Here is a 25,624-nt window from a genome sequence, read left to right on the forward strand (position 1 = left end):
AAACGATTTGCTAAACCAGAGCGGGGCAACCCCCCCCAAAATTTCTGATAATGGACACTTTTATGGGCCAGAGACAGAGACTGAGATGGCCCAGAGCCAGTCCATTCAATCTCCCTTTCTTCCTCTTTCAATCTTGTTCCCAAATCCCTTTGCCAAGATTGGATGTGTCGATGGTAGCTTTCATTAAAGTTGAGGTTCCCCAGCTCCCAAGGAAGTTTCTGGAAGCCCGCATTTAACTGATTGTAAAAGTGTGCCTGGCTGATAACCTCAGCAGTATATGCTTCCAAATCCAAGTCCAGGGTCAGGTGGGTTCAGGCATGTTCCTGAGGGAGGGCCCCCCCAAGAAGTCATCAAGGCAAGACTTCTTGATGCTGATTCCAACTGCATGACTCATGGAAATTACCCCAGCATGTTTGCCCTCCTCCACCCCTAATGAGAAATTGCCACTAAGTTCATTCATTTGCCAATAACTGTCCTGGTGCCAGGACAGTGTCTCTCTTTTCTGGTTATAAAGGCAATAAATGCTTGTCATAGAACATTGGAAAATATACCCAGTAGGGAAAACGGAACACTTATCTATAATTGTATCACATGCTGTTACATTTTGGCACTTTTCCTTCTTTTCGTCTTTTTTCTCAAAGTCGTGGGAATTTAAAAGCAATCCAAGAGAACCAGTTAGTCTCTTCACATCTACACACATCTGAACGAGAGCTGACATAACCAGGGAGACATCACCACGTTCTGTTGCAATATTCATCACTCTGTCAGGAAAAAAAAATTTTTTTTCGATAGTTAACTGAAAAAAAACTGGTATGGTTATAGACCATCTTTATCGTCCACTGCCCATGGTGGTAAGTGACATTTGGCCTTTGCTATCTGGAAGATATGAAGAAAGGCCCACAACCTCTTTCAGACAACAACAAAATAGCTTGGAAGAATCGCCAAGGGCCTGGCTGGCGTCTAGGGGGTGTGAGGGAGGGCACTGAATTAATAAGGGTTTTTTTGTTTTCAAAACACTGTGTGGACAAAGGCTGTGCTGAACGGGCAGCGTGTCCATATAAGTCCCTTGTCATATGCCCTGACTCTGCTACTTAAGCCCACAAAAAGTTAGCATATGGCTTTTCCTTCTCTGTCCCCAGTGGAAAACGACAGGTCAAGGACATGTCTGTCTAGCCTGTGGTAGCTCTTGCTCTGGAAAAAGGCGTCTGTGGCACTGTGCCAATAAACATTTCTCAGAAGACTCCCCAGCAAGTGTGACCTAGTTTAATCCCATGTGGGTGAGAGCAGAAAGCTAAGCTGACAGGTTTGTGGGATGAGTAACCAACAGGCATAACAGCTGAGGTTTGGGGTTCCGCGTGAGGGTAAATAAATCCTCACACATCTTTGAGCTACTTGGGAGACTCGAAAGGGCACATCGGTCTTCAAATGATACTCTCAAGGGAAAAAACACATCCACTCTCTCTCCTGGAGCTGTGCAGTTTTCAGGGACTCAAAAGATATGAAATGAATCGCCTTCTCCCATGTGTCGTTGAGACAGATCTTGAAGTGAATGCACCCGGCTAATGGCCAGTCACCTCGGCCACTTTCCATTCTCCTTCACTCTCCTCTCCACTCTGATTCCACCCTATGCTTTTCTTTTTATTGCTGATGCGTCAGAAGCATCCAGGAAACATGGCAAGGGCTGGGGGAAGTTAACTTGAGAAAATGGAAAGGGGGAGGGGGCTGTGATCGGTGGTTTCCAGGTCAGCTTAATACTGTGAGCTTTGCCTTCTCTGAAGGGAAGACACAGAGCAGCACAAGTTCCCCTCTGTTCTTGGTGATAAGGCAGTCAGGTATCGATTGTTGGACGGCGACGAAAACCACTTCGCTATGGCAACATTGCTTCCTTGTCCCACTCGATAGCAAGCAAACTAAAAGCACTGCTCCCTACCCCCCAAACAAACCAGTGAACAGAAGGTGTGATATTGTGATTTATATTAAGAAATACATATTTGGTCTTCATCTCTGTTTTTGGTACAGAGCTCCTAAAACCCTGGGAATTTCCTAAGTGCTAAGAGGGGGGGAAAAAGGTGTCTTTTGTCATGTTAATAAGGTGACTTTTGAAAAGCCCCCGAGATCACTTGGGGATGGGGATGGTTGCCAGGGGAACCAACCCAGTAAATAGATGGTTGGACCTTTCAGTCCCACCCCCTGATTTGGGGGGAGGGTAGAAGAGCTGGAGATTGAATCAATCTCCAATCATAATCATAATTTAATTGATCATGACTATGTAATGAAACCTCCATAAAAACTGAAGAAGATGGGGTTCAGAGATTTTCTGGGCTGGTGAACATGGGCAGGTGCTGGGAGAGTGGCAGGCCTGGAGAGGGCATGCAAACAAGCTCTGTGCCCTTTCCCGCACACCTTGCCCTATGCATCTCTTCCATCTGGCTATTCCTGAGTTCCATCCTTTTATAATAAACTGATGCTCTAGTAAGTAAAATGTTTCTCTGACTTCTGAGAGCCACACTGGTAAATGAATCAAACCCAAGGAGGGGATCACTGGGACCTCTCATCTATAGCCTGTCTGTCAGAAGCATAAGTGACAGTCTGGGCTTGTGACTGGCATCTGAAGTGGGTTGGAGGTGGCAGGGACTGAGCCATCAACCTTATAGGACTGAGCCATCAATCTGTGAAATCTGGCGCTATCTATTTCCGGGCAGATAGTGTCAGGATTGAGTTGAATTGTGTAACACTCAGCTGGTGCAGGAGAATTGCTTGTTGGTGGGGTGGGGAAACCCCGCCACACACACACCTCACCCACACACGTTAGAAGTGGGTGCAGAATCATTGGAAGGCTACCACATATGTTTGTGCTGAAATAATTTCAGTGGTTCCCAATCTTTTCCCCATTACATCATACATAGAAAAGATGTTTGATGGCACACTGGAACAAACGGACAAACTGATGGAAGGTGAAGCCTGGGAGACAGGTAACAGACCTGTAACCCACCTAGACAGCACCAGTGAAATGTTCTGAATTCCATGAGCCCAGTCAGCTGTGTTACCTGAGGCATGGAGTAGCTGGAAATTCTTCTAGTGACCAACTTTCATGTCATTGGTTTCTCCCTCCCTCCCTTGCTCCCTTTGCCTCTCTTTGATTGATTGATTAATTCTTTCTTTCTGTCATTATTCAAAATCTCTCTTCAGGGATCTCACCTTCAGTTCTAGGAACAAAGCTCATTAAGCAACCACAAGGCAGTGTAAAAGGTAAGAAGAGAGAAGAATGGTCGAGAGGGTATTTACTGAAACGTGGTCCTAAATCAGTGACCCCCCAGTGTGGTGTGAAGTCCCCCTGGAATCACGTAAAGTCCTCTTCATAGGTGCAGCCTCCAGCTGACCGCAGACCTCAGGAATCGGCGTCTTACCACACCCCTCAGGGGCTCCACACGGCACACTTTGGGAAACCTGCTCAAAACCATGTTGTTCCCACTGCGTCCTTCCTTTATTCGCTGAGTGTCAGGATGCATAGAATCACGCTGTATTTTTAGGGAACATATGGTGTTTGCCTCCAACTCCCTTCTGTCAAGACTTAGGTACGTGTTTGTCAACACCAAGGAAATGCTGCTAATCCTTCTGTTTCCCAAAGGGCACCAAATTTCCAAGCATACCTGCAAGGGTGAAAGGGTTTTCTCCAGCTCTGGTGTCCGGGGGTGGGGGGCGGGGTCAGATGTGCTCGATGGTGGTGTCTGCACCTGGCCTGCTCCTGTTCTTGAGCTGCTCTCGCTGGAAGCAAACGACAGGCTTGTGTACATGAAGACATGACAGCAGCGTGTAAAGGACAGAAGACTCTGACCTTGACCGGTACCTAAGCTAAGATCTGGGGGAAGAAAACAAGTGTGTGGTGAACACATGTTTCAGGCCATTCCACGTGGGCCTGCCTTCTGAAAGCAGAGTCTGGGAATACTTCCCCGTGCTTTGTCCCTGATGCCTGGCAGGCACTGCAGGCGTGCCCAGCATCTTCACTTCTTCACCCCCTTTCACAGGCCAAATACGAGGGTGTCCATATAATTTATTGTTTAGCCAGACACTGTTGAAGTGAAAAGGGTGCTGTTATTTACAATGGACAAAAATATACACTGGGCTGTTTTGGGCACCCAACCTAATGCTCACTTCTGTAAGTGACAGAACACAAGACTGTCAGTGTAAACTGATATACACCCTGTGGTTTCAGTCAGTTGGATCACAGAAGTCTATGTCCGATGTGTGCTTCCCACCTGGAATGCTGAGCTCCAGCCTTCCGGGTACCGCTACCTACTGGCGTGACCTTGGACGTGCCACTGGCCATTGCGGGCTTCCCCTCCTTCTCTGTAAAATGATCTGAGCCTTCACCCCTTGGCCAGTTGTGAGACTCGGAGCTGTGTGCGCTCATGTCCTTCCTCTTTTTCTTTACTTCCTCCTTTCATCTAGCGCTTATTCTCCATTCTGTACCAACTTGGGAACGGCAGCACCTATGGTTATTGTTACTAATTTAAAAACTGCTGTTTCAACATGCAAACCATGTGGTTACAAAATCAAAGACTATTTTAGTTGTGGACATTCTCTTACAGCTCCTTGGGACAGAGACAGGGCTGCCTGGCTGGCGCAGTTGGAATAATACTCGAGTCCAGGAGCCATGCTCAATTACGACATAGGGCTCCATCAATATTTATAGTTGTCATTGAATGAGCAGCAGGAGAAAAGTCATCTTTCTGGGTATCAGGCTTCCTATTGGTTGAGCCTTAATAAAAAAAAAGAAAAGAAAAGAAAAAGGAGTGTAGTCTTAGAGACTGATAAATAGTAATCATCGTAATAGCTATCATGTTGAGCAAATACGGGTAAACATCATGCTACATGTTTCATACATGTGATATTTAACTCTTATAACTCTGCAAGGTTGAGCACTGCCTGGACCTTACCTGAAGGTCATATGACTAGAGACCCAGAGAGGTAAAGAAACTTGCTCAAGTTCACACAGCTATAAATACCTGGACCTAAGTGGGTCCAATTCAAAGTTTATTCTATTTCTACTTATTCTACACTGATTTCCTTCATAAACTTTCTGCTTTTCTTCATTTTCTGCTTCTGTAATTAGCTGAGTCTACAAAACTGATGTGAGAAAGGGCACAGTATTGGCCAACAAAACATAACAGATGGACTGATGTTCTGGTTTTTTGTTCAAAAATATTATAAGACTCCATTTTTGTAATGTTGCCCCCCAAAATGCTGACTATAAACTGTTTCTGTACATTTTACCTGAATCTTCATTGACATGACTATGTTTTCTTGATTTTTAAGATGCACATTTTCCCATCCTCTAAAATTCAAATATCTCTCCAGTTGCATTCAGCGTGGATTGAAATCAAGTTTCTGATGAGAGGATCTTAAGTTCTATTTAAAGTTATCTCAGTTTGGGGATGCTACCTGCTCGGGTTCAAATTCTCCCAGGAATTTTTTCCCCACCTTCATCCAGGGTAAGTTGAAACTTGCGTCTTCTGCTGTTACTTCTTGTGGAGTGGATTTATTCTCATTTAGACCTACACAGAAGGTATATTCATCAGTGGATCAGCTTTATTCAGAGAGTCTCCCAATATGACAAACTTTTTCTTTCTTATTGTTACATAAAATATAGATGTTTCTTATAGTCAATGATATTTTAGACCTAATGAAATACAGTGTTTGTTGAGGTCTGATCTTATAATAGTTTCAAGCAGTGTAACAGCCAGTCTCCATGACACCCCCTTTCCCCCCATGACTCTTGCCTCCTGATATTCACACCCATATGAGTCCCCTCGTACTGAATAAAGCTTACCTGTGCAACCAATAGGACATTATGGAAATGACTTCCAAGGCTGGGTCATAAAAGACCTTGCTGCTTCTGTCTTGTTCTCTTTAGGATCACTCATTCTGGAAGAAGGCAGATGCCAGATTGTGAGGACACTCAAACTGTCTCATGGAGAGTTCCATGCAAGGGATTAGGAGCTTCTGCCAGCGGTCAGCACTAATTTGTCAGGCATGTAAGCCCACCAGTCAGATGACTGCAGCCTCATGAGACCCTGAGCCAGAACCACCCAGCTGAGCCACTCCCAGACCTGTAATTCATAGAAACTGTGAGATTGTAAATGTGTATTGTTTTAAGTTAGTACATTTTGGTATAATGTGCTATGTAGCAGTGACAGCTAATACAAACGCTAGAAAAATATATATATTTTGAAACAAAAAGTTTTACTTGTCTTTTCAAAAGCAGTTTTCAGTTTCTTTTTTTCTAATGAGCTCTTTCCCACATTAATGAGAATTTCTATTATTTTCAGGACAACTGAGATCTAGAGAAACTATGAATATTTACTCTGTTTAATGTAAAGGTAAATACTGATAAATGACTTCATGCTTTATGCTTCAAATGTCATAGTTTTATTGAAAAGATTTTTCTGATAATTATATAAATTGGAATAAAACATGTATTGTGTTTTTTTTTTTTTCTTTTAGAACAGGAAAGTATTGGTTGGATTATTTTTAATCCAGAAGGAATACTATACTTGCAAGGCCATCCTTAATTATGCTAAAATGCCTTAGTATGGGGCAAAAGCTAAAAAGATATGTTAGGTTACTCATAAATATTAAAGAGACGTTGCTAAGCCCTGGTTGCCAGTCTAAGCTATATATTTGGAAGTACTGAGGCTCTGCCCTTTGGGCTTGCTGACACATATATTTTAATGAATATTTAATGAACCCTTTGGAAAGCCTCTTGGTGTTTGATGTCATTAAAAAAAAAAAACACGAAAAAAAACCCAGCTTGTGTTGTCTTGTGCCCTAGACATCTACTAAATATATTGAAATAGATTAATATTATTTTTCCACTTTTATATTCAAATTGATTGTTTTAACCTGCACTTTGGTTATTATTATTTATTATCACAAAAATCCAGTGGTTTACAATAATCTAGATATGGAAGCAACTTAAGGGGCCAATAGAAGACAAATGGATAAAGAAAATGTGACATATATAATGGAATATTACTCAGCCATAAAAAATGAAATCTTGTCATTTGTGACAATGTGGAGGGACCTAGAAGGTATTATGCTAAATGAAATAAGTCAGACAGAGAAAGAAAATACCATGTGATTTTACTTATGTGTGGAATCTAAAAAACACAAAAATAGAACAAACAAAACAAAGACTCACAGATACAGGAAATAAACTGGTGGTTACCAGAGTGGGGGAGGGGTGAGGAATGGGTGAAATAGGTGAAGGAGATTAAGAAGAACAAATTTTTAGTTCCCAAATGTCATGGGGATGTAAACTACAGTATAGGGAACATAGTCAATAACATTGTAATAACTTTGTATGGTGACAGATGGGTACTAGACTTGTGGTCATTTTATAATGTATATAAATCTTAAATCACAATGATGTACATCTGAAATAAATTATATATTGTTTGCCAATTATACTTTAGTAAAAAATCCAATGGTTTCTAAACTTTGTTGCTCATCAAAATCACCTGTGGAGGTATTTGTTTTATTTTTTAAAATATAGATACTGGACCTCATGCCTGATTTCCTAAGGTAGAATCTTCAGGAGTGAGCCTGGGGAACCTGTAGTTTTTAGTTAACAAACTCTCCAGTTGGTTCTTTTAGACTCATTCCAATGTACCACTGATAATTATGTTAGAACCCACTGGGTTTACTTCCTGCCCATCCCCCTCCACACAGCCTCCAAGTCTGCAGGAAAAAGAAGATACAGAACGGTATTTGCTAGAGGAAATCCTACAGATCATCTGGTCCATGCTTCCTCATTTTGCAGATGAGGAAACCCCTGCTTCATGAGGGAAATGGAGACACTTACTACCCTGGGAGTTTTTTATTCCATTAGCATTATGACAATGCAGTTGGAAATAAAGGCAGTAAAAACAAATACAATGATTGTTATAAACCCCCATTTTAGGGGAAGAATACCATTCATCTTTTGGAAAGCAAAGCCGTCCAAAGGCCTTGCCACCTTGCAAGTGATTTATTTACTGACGGTTTTCTTAAAGAGTCTTTTCGGAATGAAAGTATATCTCTTTTTCAGATTGAGCAATGAATTAGATTATTTTTAACCCAGAAGAAAACCACATTATTTGCTGGGTGCAAGAGGCTTAGAAAAAGAACCAACATTTTCTGCATCACAAGTAGCAGGATTTCTGGGATAGAGTCTCATAGTCCGAGAGAGAGGATGTAATTAGGAGGAATTTGAAGACCCGCAGACATCCACAGATCCCAGTGAATGTCAGCAGGCAGGAGTCCTACAAGGAAGGAACACCCATGAGAAAGTCTCTATGGTGGGAGTGGCTGGGAAAATGCAGGACTATGGTGTCTAATGCTCAGTTTCATGTCATCTGAACTGTGCTGTAACTCTACCTCCATTATCCCAACTATCACTAATCTGCCTTCTACAAACAGTAATGTTGTGTTGGGGATGCTTCGGGGAATGAAGGGAGAGGGACAACATAGGTGAAGTGATATTACATGAGGATGAGAATTCAGTGAAAAAGAAAGATGGGAGAGAGAGAGAGAGAGAGAGAGAGAGAGAGAGAGAGAGAGAAACAGAGAAACATCAAGAGGAATGTAATCCCTCTGAGACGTCCGAGAGACATGGGGCACTCGCCTTCATAAAGAATGTGGATGGGCTCAAGTTATTTTTCTTGGATGCTAAAGGGAAGCCCCCCACTCTACCTGCAAAGAGAGACTTGGGAGCTGACATCCCAAGCAGATGCTTGGATTACATCATAAATTGTCTATGAAATGGAAGTGTTTCTCATGCCACACACATTCCTGCTACATAGAAACCTTGGGTCCGGATGGACATTCTCCCCAGAGGCCGAGACTGTCCTCCTTCTCATATACATCCAGCTGTTCTTTAGACACTGTTTCAGTGCTCCCCAAAGAATAAAGCCACAAGCACTCCATCACAAGGAAGACAGGTTTACAATAGCTGGGCCAAATGCTTAATTAAAGCCCCAGGAAAGGGCCAGAGTTGTCAAGGGAGAACTGAGGGACCCTCCACTCTTTCTAGCATTTGTATTCTGTGATTCTTAGGAAGAGAGGAGCCAAACCCTGGTTTTGTGCCGTGATGAATAAAATGGCCTGGCTGGGTGTCAGCTGGCCTGCCGAATCTGGCAGCTGGCAAGGAAGGAACAGAGAACTTCCAAGGAACTGGCTCAATTTGCATGTGTAATGTGTTCATATATGCCGTCTGCATATAGATTATATAACATCCATGACATACAAAGAAGGACTTTGGGTTCCTGGGAAAGAAAGAAGCTCAGAAATAGATATTTCTACGGTGGCACAAATCAGGATAGAGACTCTGGTCTCATAAGGTGATCTCAGCCACCAGAGGACATTCTGGAAGCTAGGAAGGCACATATGAGGACAAAGGAAGTCGTTCTCAGTCAGGGCCCCAATCTGAAGCTGAGAGAGAGAGAGAGAGAGAGAGTTGCCTGGCAACAGCGGAGTCTTCCTGTTTTTCAAGCACCCCGTCAAGAACTTGACAAGACTTCTCCTTTTTCTTGTCTTCCCTAGACTTTTCACTTGATTTCATCGGAAATTATTGGGGCCTCATAAGGATCATTCCTCATGGGGAAACTAAGCCCCGAGGAGCTAAATTCCATGTCACTGAAGCTTTTGGTTACACTTACGGGTTTACCAACTCCTACTGTGGGCAAAATGTGATGACAAAAACCTCAGAACTAGGAGAAAGGGGGTGACATGGTCCCAAATGCCTGCAGAAACAGCAAGTAATTGATCTAGTAATTGTATGATTAGTCCTACTGCAGGCCATCGCGATGCTTTAGAGAATCAGGCATTGGCTTCCAGTCCAAGATTTACCCCTGACTATCTGATGTCACTTTGTCTCCCTGGGCCTCAGGTTTCCAACCTGTATAGGAAATGAACTTCACCTGCCTCTTGTGTGGTGCTGTTCTGAGATTCGGTTTGAGGGTAAAAGAAAACTCACTGGATTATAAAAGCCCTTGAGGAGGGACCATCACTTTTTAAATCTCTGAGTGCTGCTTATATGCTGCTGGAGTGTACGTGGGTGGCCAGGCGTTCCCTAAAACCAGACTGTCTTAGTGTCTGTGCTGTCTATAGCCCAGCAAGTACAGACAGGAACATACATACATAGATACAGAAAACTCAGGGTAAAAGACTTGTCAACTGATTGATTTCGGAAATGTTTTTTTTTTTTTCTTTTCAGGTTTCCATGACTTCACTGTGTCTCACCTTTTCTTACTCTCGACCCCTTTGGTGTGAGTATTGGTCACCTTTGAAAGCAAGTCTGAGGCTCTATTAAAACATTTCTTGGGGACCGGTAAGGACATATTTGTATAACATGGATCACTGAGACCCCCTGCAGACCACCAAGTTAGGCAATTTGTACTGGCAGCCCTCCCGTCTCCGTGGCCCTGAGGGAGAGGTTAACATGAGTTAACTCCATGTTGCCAATTATTAACCTTCTCTCTCTCTCTCTCTCTCTCTCTCTCTCTCTCTCTCTTTGGTGTTCCTCAGAAGGTCTGGAAAACACGGTTTACAGGGGAATGTCTTTTGCATGCCAGTGACAGCACAACACTTTCTGTGCTTCTTGGAGCAGAGTTCCGGGCCCAGTGGCCAATGGGAACAGGGGATAACAGTGATCAAACAGGACCGTCAGTTGTCATATCCAGACTGTCACCCCTCATCCTTGGAAAAACGTCTTCATTCATGCTAAATATTGCTTTTGCTGTCATCTTTCTCGACCCCTTCCGTCCTCATGCAAAACAACTCACTTTATTGTTGTGTGAAAAAAATATTTTTCTTTTCTTTTTCTCATGGAGATCCTGAAGGAGAGTAATTTCTGAGTGTTTCCCCCTGACATGTGAGAAGGCAATGTGTTAATATGACTGTGCTTTTCTTCTTTCTGTTAAATGCACCTTTTGATCTGTTCACTGGGCAGCAGGCAGGCAGGGAGGCTGAGAAGAAATGGCTGTGATACGTGGCGGGATGGTAAAGGCCTGGGCCCGCTGTCTTAGTTTAAGTTTTCCTAACAACTGCAAATGCTTAAATCAGAAGTTTTCAATAGGTGATGTCAGAGGTCAGCACCTTAAGAGCAAGAATGCATGTGTCAGGGGCTCTGCTAGAATCTTTGACAGCAGCTCTGAGATGTAGCCTTACAGAAATGGAAGTAATAATTGGTAGAGAGTGCCTTCTATACTATTTCTCATCCCTACCTCTAACTCCTTTATGGCTCTCACTCTGAATATCTGGCCATCTCCCTAGCAGAAGTATTTCATACCCTGCTGAAAGAATCAGTATTATCAATGATCTTTTCAGGCAACAGGCAAGAGCCAAGATCGAGACCTTTAAATGTTTAACTAGTGTATCTGTTGTCTTTGGCCATGTAACAAATTATCCTAAAACTAAATGTCTTAACACCATAAATATTTCTTATCTCCCATAGTTTGTTTTGGTTGGGAGTCCAAGAGTGGTTTAGCTGGGGGGTTCTGGCTCCGGGTCTCTCATGAGGTTATACAGAGATGTTGGCCTGGGCTTGCTTGGGGCCGAGGCTCTGATTGTGAGATGGCTCCCTTCTATGACTCTTGACAAGCGGTGACAATAATAGGGCTTTGATATTGAAAGAAAGCCTTCTAAGTCGAGTGTCTGTCTGCAGTTCTTGTCAAAGGCCAGTGTGGGGCTCAGCATGGTAGGTCTAAGCAAAGAGGAAAGTCGCTTGTGCATTGGTCCAGGAAAGGGGCAGGGGACAATGCAGGCAGCTCTCTGAGAGGGGAGATGAGGTGAATTTGCGTTAGACAGTCCTGAAGAGCATTGTTACGGAGCTGCTGGCTTCCTGGGCACAGAAAGGTCTCATTTGGAAGCATGAGCACACACCTGGGCAAGAGGTTTGGCAATTTGTTGGAGAGGGTGTTGAGCAGGATGAAAGACTTTCAGTACCAGTGATACAAACTTGAGAGTGACATGCTTCTCTACAACTCACAGCTAATAGAGGCCGAACCACATGGAAGTCACCGCCAGAAAGTGTAGTGGAAACTGCTCATGGGCAAAAGAGCTGGATTAATTGTTGCATTTCATTTCCTATGACCTGCAGTGTATTCTCGCTTTTATGTACCAGACATATAGCTGTGTGCTCTGGAGTAACAGTAACATGTCCTAAAATGTTAGCAGACTTCTTCCTAGTATGGAATTTAAAGATGATTCTCGTCCAACAATACCATCTTATAAGCAAAAAACCAAGGTTCTAGAATGTTAACTGATCTCCTCGAGGCCACTGAGTTGAGTGACAAATCTGCTACTGGACCTCTTCTCTCCTGCCCCCAGGGCCATAGGCCTACACCCTTTCCATTAGATGACTAGGGAGATTCAGGCAAGGTTTTAGAAGACAATGAGCTTCCTTCCCAATTACCAGTCAGTGAAAGTGCAGGGCTCACCCACTGTCAGCTGCTCCATAACTGAAAGCATGCTCTTATCAGCAGACCTGAGGGCAAGGAGATGAAAAGGGATTGATTGTTCAGGCTGCTAATGGATTTCCCTCCACTTGTGCTGTGACACCCCAAGCCTTACTTGCATTGTGACGGGGGATACAGTAGAAGTCTGCTAACACTGACAAACCCTTCTGAAGGCATAAATCATTTGTGCAAAAATACCTTAAGCTCAGGGCATTCAGCAATTTGTGCAGCTGTCCTGGATTTCCAGAACTAGCCTTCCTGTAACCTTTGAGGTTACAGAACCCATAGACATGCTGCCATTCCTTGTGGGCAACCCCAGTTCACCCAGACGGACCCAGAAGAAGAACCCATGGTTTTACTTCCCCAGGTCTTTGAAAGCTTCACATGGATGGAAGGAATGCCTGGCTATGCCCTGGTAAGACTGAGTTGACAGACCTCACCAACATATTAGTGTCAGGTTTTCAGAAGCATATTAAGACATGTTCATGTCAAATCAGTCTCGACAGTGAATCATGTGAATTAGTGACTTGCTTTCTGAAGGCCGAGCTGAGCGAACAGAGGCTGCATAGAACCAAGCACTTAAAAAGTGAGTTGTTTACAGCAGTACTTGCTTTTCTGTGTTGTTCATGTGTCAAGGCCCTGGATAGTTTAACAAGACGGGAAAGAAGTCAGTATATGCAGCTCCAGGCTGATGGGCCCCTCGGGTGTATCTGCAGGGTGACAATGGCTTTAGATGTTGGCATTTGTCCCTAGATCCTGGCCATGATTCACTTCTCAAGCTGATATCCCTTAGAAGACTTTATTGAGATGCTCTTTACATATGTGGTCCTGATTTAGTCTCCTACCCAGCTCTCCCAGAGGATGACTGTGAGTGTTTATTGCCCCTTCATCCCAACAATTTATTATGCTCTTCCTGTGTGCAGTTGTGGGAGTTAAATCTTTGGGGTCTGCTCCTAGGCAGGGGGGATTGGCTGGCATAAACCAGTGGCGTCCACAGCTCTGGGGACAAAGATCAAAGCCAGCCGCAACAAGTTTATTGCAAGTGAGAGTGAGTGTCCCTCTGGCATAGGGAAAACCAGCAGGAATCAAGCAGTTAGGAAGTGTGGCAGACCACACTTTCTGGGTGACAGTTCTGTTTGATTCGACAGGCAGGGCTGTGCTAAATTTAGCATGTTGCTTTATTGGTGTTGACCAATACTATCCCAAGGATGCAAGGTGCTAAGCCCAGTTTCCAGCAGCATGACCTGGGGTCAAGGAGAAAAACAGCAGGAGCTGTGAGGCTTCCTAGGTCCAGGGAGCAAACATTGCTGGGTGTTAATAAACACTTCTCGGAGCTGGTGCTGGTGGTGGCAGGTCAGTGGGAGCCCTGTGGGGGCCGGCTTTCCCCTTCAACGTACCACCTGTGTGATATATATCAACAACATGGCACAGAAGGAGCCAGGCTAGTTCTGGAAGATTCTTACCACTGTGAATTTCAGCATAAACAATTAAAAATAGATTTACCTTTCTAGCATAGGATAAACCAGACTGATTAAATAAATGTCAAAGATTTCCAGAATAAGACATCCTACAGAGAGGGTGAGCAAACTGTAGTCCATATGCTGGCAGCCTGTCTTTGTAAATAAAGTTTCATTGGGACAAGCCACACCCATTATTTTACAAATTATCTACAGCTGCATTCAGGCTGCAAAGGAAGAACAGTTGTAAGAGAGACAGGATGGCCTGCAAAGCCTAAAACATTTGTTATCTGGCCTTTTTAGGAAGTTTTCTGACCGCTGTCTCAGAGCTGTGATTCCTGGGCCTGCCTTTTTTCAATATTTCCAAAATCTAATGGGACTTTGTGCGTTTACTGCTGATATGGCTACAGAGACTGGCCACAGCAGGGATATCACACTGGTGGCCCAGAGTCCACTCCAGCCTATGGATATGCGTCCTTGGGGCAGACAGTTGTGTTTTACAAAAAAGAGCCACATTTTCAGAACAGGGGATTTTTACTAAAAAATGTCTGATTTTTTTTTTACTACACTTGAAAAATTGGGTAATCTGGCCACCCTGGGCCCACATTCTTGCATGGCAATTACAGGTCAGAGTCTGGCAACAGCAGTCCCCCTTAGCTGGGGTGTATCCTGTTCTGCTGTGCTACAGACCCCACCGCTTCCTATTGTCTCCTCAGCTCTGAAACAATGTCAGCTGCAATTTATTATGACCCTTGCCCTGCTGGGCTCTCACCCCTGGAAGCTTGGTTATATATTATCTACCATTTAGCCGGAGTTTACAACCTCAGAACCAAAATCAAACTTCTTAGCTTGTCCCGAATTCTCTCAGGTTACTTGAATATACTGGTTATGTCATGCTGATCAGACTATCCCTTCCATTGAACAAATAATAACATTAATACTTCATAGTGAAAAGAAGGGGGGCGGACTATTGCTCTAAAACAGCTAAAAACCCCCAAATGCATTATCTCATGTAATTAGTCATCTTTTTTTTTTCTTCTACCAACCCTTAGCCTTAGTGACTAATAAACCATCCACTCCAGGATGACAAGGGGTCAGGCTATTTCTCACCATTTTTTCCTCAGCCAGGTGGGTCTCTCTTACGTGCTGACATTTTCTCCCAGAGATTGTTGTGGGTGAATTTCCCCCAAAGAATAGATCATGTGCTGTCTGCAGAGAATCTCCTGGAGTGCTTGTAAAAGCTACGCAATCCTGGACCCACACCACACCAATGGAATCAGAATCTGTTGTGACCACCACGAATGCATGCAGATATTGTCATCTATGCAACAATTTTTAACAATTTTATCTGCCTTCTGAATAACAGGGATGAAGGTACATTTTACCATTTTTAGAAAATTGAAGCCTTTACCTCTCATCCCTAGGATTTGCTCGCTTTGTATTGATGAGAGGGGGAAAAATAGTGATTTTTTAAAATGGTTTTACAAATCTTTTTTTTTTTTTTTTGCATCTCCCTTCCATCTGCTTATTTACACAGTTTAGCACAGAAGGGGTTTAATTCCTTATTCAGAACCTGCTGGAAGTTTGAGGCATAAAACTCCGAATTCTGTGACTAACTGAAGAGACGATGTTTAAAGTTATGCAGCCAGTTTCCATCAAAAGGCACTTGGACAGAGTTTGAATTTTCTTCATCACAGAAGCCAGAGCCTGAGGAAATGGAACCAGAGACAAGGTTCTCAGGTGGTCGTGTTGGCCCCAGTGAGGCTGGGGCTGGTGGGAAAGGCGGAGCCCGCTCTGTGTTCCGTGTTGCATGTGTATCACGTATCACCATTAGCATCATCTTCACGTGGAGAGTGATGTGGGACACTGGAAAACATAACACTCCTTCCAAAGGCTTCGCTCTTTCTGCCTGGAATTTGTGAATGAAGTTATAGTTTTATTTCTTTGTAGGAAATTATAGGTCACAAGGGACTCACTCTGAAAACATCATCCATAGTATCCAGTTTGGAATCTACCAGCAGCTCAGGTCCTTGCCACTCTGTGGTTTGCACATTTAATTCCAAGACCATGGTGGGGGGTGGGGACAGTTTGGTTCGCTCCCTCCTCAAGGTGGCCACTCAGGGGAGATGCAGGCAGGGCTGGGCTGCTGGGCCTTTGTGAACACGCTTACTTGATTGCCCATAAGGGGCCTTTGGACCATCAGGTTTCTTCTAATAACTCTTCATTTGTTGATAGAAGCACTGTCTTATTTAAAGAAAATATTGAAGCCAGCAGTTGTGAACTCTCTATTAGGGAGAGTTAGGTGTGTGTGTTTGTCTCAGCCTAAATCTACTCCCTCCAGGCTGTCTGTGATAATAATTTTATGTGTTGACTTGGCTAAGATACATGTTCACATAGCTAGTAAGATTTTATTTCTGGCTGTCGCTGGGAAAGTGTTTCTGATCGAGATTAGCATGTGATTCAGTAGATGAGCAGAGATCCCCTGTTACCAATGTGGATGGGCACGATCCAATCCTTTAGGGGCCCACATGGAGCAAAAAGGCAGAGGAAGTACAAATTCTCTCTTTTTTTCTCCAGCTCTGAAAGGACCATCTTCTGCTCTTGGACATCAGAGCTCCTGGTTCTCGAGCCTTCAGACTCAGGTTGAACTATACCACCGGCCTTCCTGGGTCTTCACCTCACAGACAGCAGATGGTGGGACTTCTCGGCCTCCATAACCATGTGGACCAATTTCTATGACAAATTTCCTCTTATATACTTCTATATATACCTGATTGGTTATATTTATCTGTTTCTCTGGAGAACCCTGACTAATATGCTGTCCACACACATTCTTATATAGCAGAAGAAAAATAATTTTCTCTCTACCCTTCCGAGCTCTTGGCTGAGACCCCTGTGATAAAAGACAGATTAGCAAGAAAAACACAAACACATGGGGGATACCTAGGGAAAGTGAGTAACTCCGCAAGGTTGCTTAGAATTTAGACTCAAATACAATCTTAACAGGGAAAAGAGGCTTCTTAGGGGAGAGTGATTTTTAGGAAAGATGAATGGGCCCTTAGAAAAACAGATGAGAGGTATGAGAGTGTTTGACAAAGTCTTTTTTTGCTGGGTGTGGTGTGGGCTTCTTGTCCCCTGTCCTGTGATGTCGGTCTTCTCTGGTTTATGAAACTCCCGGGCAGGGATTCATAAAAACTGAGTTCCTATTGGCAGACCTGTCTTTAGGGGGACACAGGGAGTTCATAGAAAGCTTCTCCCTGCGTTGCTGCTTTTCAAGTGCCTACGGATCAGACTAATCAGTATGTCAAAGTGGCATGTTTTGGGGTAACATGTCCTAAACTCCTACCGTCATATTTTGGGGTGGTATGTACTGCTACCCTTCGCTTATTTTCCTTAATCTTAACTTGCATGTTTTTTTGGTTTTTAAAAACTTGGGTCCATCTATGCTTTTTCCTCCAGAATTTCATCCTGTCTCCCGTGATGTGGAAAATACTATTCCTAGGATTTCTTTCCTCCTCCTTCTCCTCTGACTCCTTCTCCTTGTAAAACATATATTCCAGGCAGACATAATGAATGCTTACTGGGGATTGGTGGTTGATCGGTTCTTCAGGTAACCCTGACCTACTGTGCCCTTTTCTCGCCATCTGAGGTTTGGGAGAATGCCCCCACTGTCTCAGGCTCACTCCTTTCTGATCTCTATGTGCTGCCTCTTCCAAGCTGAATTCCAGGACTGAGACCAGCCTTGTGTTTATGGCTCGTGACGGAGAACCTCCATCCTCACTACCCTGGTGTATGGAGCCTTGAAATCACCGGAGACTGCCTCCCCTGCTTTTTCAAACATAAAAGAGTCTAACAGCAACACCACCTGCTGCAGGATGGAATTCTGTGAAACGCGGAGATTTGCTCCCAAGATGGCGCTTTCATGCTATACAAAATGTCTCCAGCGCCCCCCCACCCCCACCCCATCTGTGAATTAACACAAACATGAGTCCAGATGAAGAAAAACCTTGATTTAGGGTTTAACTAGTGAACGTCATCATCATCATAATTTAAAAATAACATCATTTTTTGAATTTACAATAAAATTTGAAAAAGCCTTGTTGGATTAAAATTCAGGAAATCATTTTAAAAATTGAGGCCACTATTCTCGTTCCAACTTTGATATATATCTCTGAGACTCAGGCAAGGAACGCCCTTTCTGGCTCAGAGCTTCCTTATCTGAGTATGAAATGGCAGCTAAACAGCTCTAAGGGCCAAACGCATTCTAATTGCCTTGCAGAGAGTATTTCATGTACAAGGAGACTCTTCCTTCTCTGCTCTGAGTCAGAGCTAATCATTTCTTTTGCTTGGTTTTTACCTCTGTGGGGATGGCACCTATCACGTCATATTAGGGCTAGCTGTTTGCCTGCCACTTTTCCCAAGCAAAAAAATAATCAAGTTCAAGTATTGTGTTGCAAGTACGAGAAAATCCAAATCAAGCAGACTGAGATAATAAAGATAATTTATTGACTCATGTAACCAAAAAGCCCAACTATAGACTTGGCCAGATGTCTGGCTGGATTCGGGGCTCCTGTGATGTGACTTGGCCCCAATTCTCTCCTTCCTGATATCCACCCCATTCACATGTGTACATAAGATGGCTGCCAGCTGCTCCTGAGATTATGTCAACCCTGTCACTTCCAAAGGGAACAAGAGCTTTCCTTCCCAGAAGCCCCTGCAAATCTCCTCCTGCCATATTGACAGTTTGGGTCAAGTGTCTAATCCCTGAAGCAATCACTAAAGCCAACATGATGGTGAGAAATAATAATTAGCACAAGCTACTCAGGCATCCCTGACTCCTGGGAGCTGCGGGTGGGGTCAGCTCTACCCACCCGCCTGGCCGTGGGCAAGGAAACAGTGAATCAGGGCAGATGCTGCAATTCCCTTCACACAAAGTGAACGCCTCCATTACAGCATCCTCCACTGCTTGCTTTAGATGCAGGTGTCTCTGTAGCCCCCTAGTGAGCACCTGGACGCTATGGTTTTTGTCTGCACACCCAGGGCCCGGCACACAATGTGTGTACACTAGAGGTGTCTTGTGGACAATTGTTTCAGATGTCTCTGCAGTCTTTACTTTCAAATGCTGCCTCTTGGTTGCTCCCAGGGACTTTGGATCCCATGTTCAGATAGAGTAGATGAAGGTCAGTGGCGTTGAGATGGAGCAAGTGTGGGGAGCAGCAACTGCCTGGGTCTTTGGAGTTGCCTCCTCCTGGCCATGTTTAGAGCCGGGGGACTCCATCCATTCACCACATAGGAAAACTAGTGTGTTCTGGCATCATGGGAACTACATGATTCCCAAGTTTAGACTTTGATATGACATTTATCACAAAGGGACATGGGTGGGTATAAAACTAAAACACCAGCAAGAAGTCTGACTTCCATTTCCCAGTGATAAAACTGCCTCAACAGAGTTTCTAACAGAAAGAGACAGGTGAAAGACAGGAGTGGAAATTAGCTTTCCCCCATTCTCGAGGTGCGATCTGGCATTTAGCTGGAGGCAGCTACTGTAAAAAGATTTGTGGCAGCGACTGCGGTAGAGAAATGAAATGCCAGCGTTTCCTACCTGGCGGGGCTGCATTGGGTCAGCGCAGATGGCAACCTCCGGCATGCAGTGTGCTGAAAACACATTTTAAAGGGTATTTTGTCAACTTAGCAAACTATGGTACTCGAACATGATGGAATAAGAGATAGTTGATAAGATGCTGTTGTGAAATGCTAATTAATATGGATATGGTATTTGGAATGATGTGAGTTAAAACAACAACATAGAACTCAAAATAACATGCACACATTGATTATAGCTCCATAAAACATGTGTTCAATTTTAAATACTGGAAGAGTGTTTGGAGTAAAGTAAATAGAGTTTATGAGATTGGAAGCCTCAATTCATAATTGATTTAAAAGGATTTCTGCAGAACTGTTTTCTCTGGACAAATGAGTAACACATTTGCAGGACCTGCTCTTCCCAGGCCAGTTGGATGTGGGTAGTGCTTTTAATCTAAAAATGAGGGTGTGAAGAGTGGGGAGAAGATGGAAGGAAGAAAGGGATGGGGGTACAGAGGAATTTCCTGGGAAGTTCAGAATGATCCCTTTCCGTTTGCTAAACCAGAATCTTTCCGAACCTGTCATACCAACTCAGAGTGATTTCAGACAGATTTATGCCCCCGTCAATGAAGCCCCAGTCTCAAACAATAACTACATGTTTATTGGGGACCTGCTGTTAATCCTTTGGTTAATATTTAGTGTCTCACCCTGTGCTTGGAGGTGTAGCGGGACCACAAAAGTGAGTAGAACATGAGCAATATCATTAGTATACTTTCATCTCATTAGAGAAATAACTATGACATATTAAGCAGCTAGAAAAATACATAGAGAAGTGCAAAATTGGAAAGTACCAGAAAAATAGAGGTGTACTACAATTAAAAAGAGAAATTATTGAATGCTGGAGTAATCAAGGAAGGCTCCAGGGAGGAGGTGACAATTATGCTGGGTCTTAAAGTATGGCTATGATTTGGATTATCACAAAAATACATAAATAAATAAAATAAAATAAAAATAAAATTTAAAAAGGCACAGAAAGCCAGTGAGCAAAGGGATCAGGACAGTGGGCTCCGTCCACCTGGAGTGGGGTGTGTTAGAGCAGAGGGGACATATATAAAGCTGGCCCAGCAAGGAGGAGGTAGATCCTGGAGGGCCTTGGGATTCAGGTGCTCAGGAACTCAGGTTTGATTCAGCAGGCAAGAGGCAGCCATTGAAGGCTGTGAGGTGTTGATAGAGAAAAGGTGTTTTTTGGGAAGGATTGATGTGGTAGTTGAGGGTTTGGAGGGTAGGGATACCGACTGGCCCCAGGCGTCAGAGGAAGCAGCCAGGAGCAATTCACAGAACTCAGGTATGTGTTTGTTTTTGGTGGGGGGGAGAGGGAGAGGTGCGGGTGGAGAAGGCAGGGCCTCCAGAGCTGTGATGAGAATGGAGAAGGCAGACAGGAAACGCAAGTTAAAATTAGTTAATCTCCTGTCACTGTATTTGACCACAAGAAGATTCTGAGGGTGTGAAATGGTGTGAGTGAGTCACTAGTTAGTGGGGGAATGTATGAGCGCCTAGGCAACATGATATGAGCATCAAGCACTACTCCTAATTAATAATATTTGTATGTTACTAATTATATAAATAATAAGGTAGGTGGGATACTGTTAATGCCTAGAGGAAAGCATTGGTGGAGGTGAGGGAGAATGTGTGTGTGTTTATAATTTTAGGTAGTTGGCATTTTGAGCAATGGTCTGGATATAAATAGAAACTTCAGTGGTTTCATCAGATAATCAGAGGAAGTTGCTTCTGAGACATTGTTTCTTTCTCTCCTTTCTTGCTTTAAAAATCAGGGCACTGGCTGGGGGAGTGCCAGCTTTTCGGGGAACCAATCAGGGAATGAAATCCAGAAGGAAGGGAATACTCACTATTTTCAAGATAATAATCCACTGATAGTCTTTCAGAGGTACACCCGCCACTGTGCCCTCTTGGTGGTCAGCCAGATCCATTTCCTCCAGCCAAGGCCTACTGTTGGCCAGTTGTCCTCCAGCTTCCTGGGCTTTACTCAAAAGACACATGGTCGCTGGTGGAGACTCCTGCACCAGGAGAGGAGCCTGGCACCTCTGGAGCCTGGCTCATTGTTGCAGGTGAAACAGACTCAGGGTTCCCATGACCAATTCTGGAAAAGCAAACCATTGTCGTGTCCAAGTTGCTTTTGGAATAAAACCTCTGAGAAGTAAATGACCCTATAGCTCAGGTAAGCTAAATATTAGATTGTCACAGATGTTTGTTTAACGAAAACAACTTTACCCACGATGACTTTAATCTTTCCTCCTGTGGGCCATCTGCTTTCTTGATCAGAGTTGGATCGTGTCAGAGGACATTTGGGAATAATTCATCATTGAATAGCCTGTAACTGCCTGGCAGGGCTGGGAGAGGGATAGAGGAGTCTTTCGCATCATGACAGTTCCTCCCCAGCAACCACATGTTCCTTAGACTATTGAAGCCAGAAACTTGATCCCTAGAAATGCCACCTTAGAAAAGGACCCTAGGCTGACTGGACAAAAGTTCAAATAACAGTGGTGTTATTTCTCTTTTTGTAGCCTTTTAGACTTTTGTTCCCTAAAACTCCATTTGGTGGGGAACCCTGGTCTTTCTTGACAGGATTTTTTTTCCTACTTTAAACAGCTTCTAAATAAAATTCAGTATTTCAAGAGTAAAAAAATAAATAAAATAAATAGAAAGAGCCAAAGGCTATAAAGGTCAGCGTGCAAGAGAGATGTGTCCCAGAAATCCCAACAGCCACACCTCCAACCCTCTGCCAGGAAATACTGCAACAGGCCAAACCACAAGTGCCATTAAGAGGAACCTAAATGCTCCCCGGGGGCACAGATGCTTTTCCAGCTTTTATCTCTCTGCCGGACTTGGAGACAATAGGGATGATCTGACTTGAAACCACTTCAAGTTCTAAAAATGTCTGTTTCAAACAATAATGTCATGGAAATCATCCAGCCTGGCCCTCACACACATCACTCGTCCTCCCCTGTCCTCCTCCTCCTCCTCCCTCTCATTCTGCAGGTGCTTTGAGATGGGAGCCCAAGTCCCCCACTAGAACAGAGGGGACTGACAGCATTGCCCACTACGTTAATGGGTCAGTACCAGGGAGAGCCAGGGATTTAAAACTTTCTGTGAGCATTCTCTACCTGAGCAGGCAGTTCCCCGTCTGTCTGCAGTTTGCTGAGGTTGAGTCCGTCATCGGCATTCTGTTCACTTGAAAGATTTTGAGATGTTATATTTAACAAAAGCAACTTGTCCTTCCATCAATAAAGGAGAAGAGAGCTGGCTTTTCTCCAGCCATTTCTTTAAAAAATTAAACTGGCAGATATCTTTTGAGACTTCCCAGAAATGAACTCTGACCGTCCCTGCTGTTGAACAATGGCTAATTACTTGTATTGTTTGGCATTGTTAATCATAGAATCTGGGTTTTCCTCTGAATTCCACACATAGCATGCATTACACAACAATTTATTATAACATACCTGCTTTCTACACACACTTTAGGACAAGCCACCACTGAAAACAAATCAACACAAATACATGAGGGGTTGAACAATCTCAGTAGCAGGTGACACACATGTTGCAGAATTCTGCCAAACCTTTAAAGGAACTGAGTAGGCTGTGGACAAAGCAAATGAGGGAGTGTTTAGGAATGAAATATGTTAAATATTAATAATTAATTCAGGCACACTACTGTCTTTCCTGCGAAAGAAAAATTAACATTTAGTAACACGCTAATCAATTTCATCTCCAAAGAGATTAGTGCGCTGGCCAAGTTAGTCCTATAACAGGGGAGGGCTATGGGGCAGCAGGTCCCCAAAACACCCAGCCTTGCAGATCCCAAGGGAGTGATGGCCTTTCCTGCTCACTCCCTTTGTCCGAAGTCCAGAAAGAACTTGCAACACAATCACCTGCTGAACTTCTGCTCTAAGCCGCCAACTCTAAGGAGAGGATTTGGCTATTTTTAAACATTGGTATCTCCAGAATCTAAATAAAAAACTCTGTTTATTCAATACTTGTGAGTATTTCACATCCGTGTAGTGAAGATATAAATCGTGGTCAAGGGATGATGGTGCAGTTTGGATAAATGTTTATTATGTTTATTTAGGTTTGTATTTTGAAGTGATAGCCTTAAGCTTTTGTCCCGAGGAATTTTTTTCAGGAAAAAAAAAAAAAAAAATATATATATATATATATATATATATATCTCACCACCATCATTAGTTGCTGAAGCCAAAAACTTCTGTGTTATCCCTTGGTCCACCCCCACGCCATCTCTGACCCCGGCAATTTCCAATCTGTTCAGAGGTCCTATTTGCTCTACTTGTAAAATACATTTCAAATCCTTCAATCTCCTCCTCTGTGCCAAGTAGCACCATCTCTTGCCACATCTACTGCAAAGCTTCCCATCCATTCCTCACCCTAGAGCTGGAATGATTTTTTTTTAACTTTTTAATTTTGAAATAATTATAGATTCATGGAAAGTTGCAAAAAACAATGTGTAGGGAGATCCCATGTACCCCCATCACTCAGTTTCCCCCAATGGTGACATAGGCAAACAGGAAGTAGACACCGGTGCAATGTACAGAGTCGATTTCACCAGTTTTACATGTGCTCATGTGTATGTGTGTGTGTGCATGTGTGGGTACGAGTACAGGTGTGTATAATCATATCATACATGTAGATTTGTGGAACCAACACCACAATTAAGAGAATAATCTTCAAAAACTATAGATCAGTCCTGTTATTTCCTTGCTGAAATCTTTCAGTGGGCATTGCATCCTGCCAGAATACACTGAGCGACTTCTCAGCTTCCTCCTGGACCAGAGCTGCCTGCTGCCAGCTGGGCCTCCACAAGCCCTCAGAGCCTTTGAACTCACTGCTGCTGCTGCTTCTATTCAATTTGCTTGGTTCTTGGCTGTTGCCTTAGCTGGCTTCTTCAGGTCTCAGCACCCAGGCCGCCTTCTCTGAGCACTTACCCTCTGTCACATCACCCTGGTCTGTCTTCACCTTGTAACGCTTTTCACGGTCTGCACGGCCTGGTGTGTTTGCTCACTGCTTTCTTTATACCTCAGGGATATAAAGGCCACAGGGCTGGTGCCATGTCAACAGTTGTCCCCTCAGAGCTGACTGGCAGGCCTGGCACCCAATAAACATGTCAAATGATGATCAGGGGCCGTCTCCATCCTAACACAGAGAATCAGCCAGGACAGCTCTGGGGCTGGATTAATTTGATGGGAAAGGCTGCATAGTACATAGAGAAACATCTCATGTTTTAGAAAGAATAATTGCCTTCTACTGAATGTAAATAATACTTTAAGAAGAGAGAGGTATAAACTTTTGCAGTGTTTTTCAAAAGTCTGTGTCCAATACTTTTTGAGGTACTGAGAGGAGAGCTATACTTTAAATTCTTCATCAAATCCCCCCCTTCTTTTTGTAAATGCTTAACATAGTTGTTTCTGTCTCTGCATTATATTTTGTATACTTGAGAAGAGGATCAAGCCTGTCTCTCTACATATACTAAGAGTTAACTTTCCAAATTGTACAATGTTGCATTGACACGAAAGCCTGTGCTTGTCATACCATTTACGCTGCCTGGGGGTATTTGCCTCATGTCCTCCGCCACTTCCACGCAGTGGGGCTTCATGACTGGTGACAATATGTAGGTGTAGTCCCGAATATGTGGCTGCAGAGCGCCCCTGAGTTAAGAATTTAACAGTGAGAATGTCCTGCCGATTGGCCAGCCACGTGACATTCAGTGCTTCACATTTATCAGGTCCTTTGAGAAAAATGTTTTTATCACCAGCCATCGGGGTGCAATCTTATTATTTATAATATGGAGATAAATTTTAAAATTGTAGCTGCCACGGAAATCTCTGTTGTCAGGACAGAAGGAACTTCCTTTTTTTCACTTTCAATTGACTGAGTCAGCCGAAGTGACACAGGCCATTGGAAACACAGGCTCTTCTCTCAGTTTTATTGGTCGTGTCTCCCATGGGGGACACGCTGCTGTGTAGGAACTACTCGGACAAGACTGAGGGGGAGAAGAAA

At 43.6% G+C, this 25,624-nt stretch overlaps 1 long non-coding RNA gene across 1 annotated transcript; it reads left to right on the plus strand.

Annotated features, from left to right (window-relative positions):
- Positions 1–6,316: 6,316 nt before the first annotated feature.
- Positions 6,317–18,042, plus strand: LOC141571721 (uncharacterized). Its single transcript, XR_012496796.1, has 3 exons — positions 6,317–6,380; positions 10,256–15,328; positions 15,492–18,042. It is a non-coding gene; the product is annotated as an uncharacterized LOC141571721 (long non-coding RNA).
- Positions 18,043–25,624: the final 7,582 nt, after the last annotated feature.

The sequence above is a fragment of the Rhinolophus sinicus genome, linkage group LG05 (assembly GCF_036562045.2).
Source record: "Rhinolophus sinicus isolate RSC01 linkage group LG05, ASM3656204v1, whole genome shotgun sequence".
NCBI classification, from domain to species: Eukaryota; Metazoa; Chordata; class Mammalia; order Chiroptera; family Rhinolophidae; genus Rhinolophus; species Rhinolophus sinicus.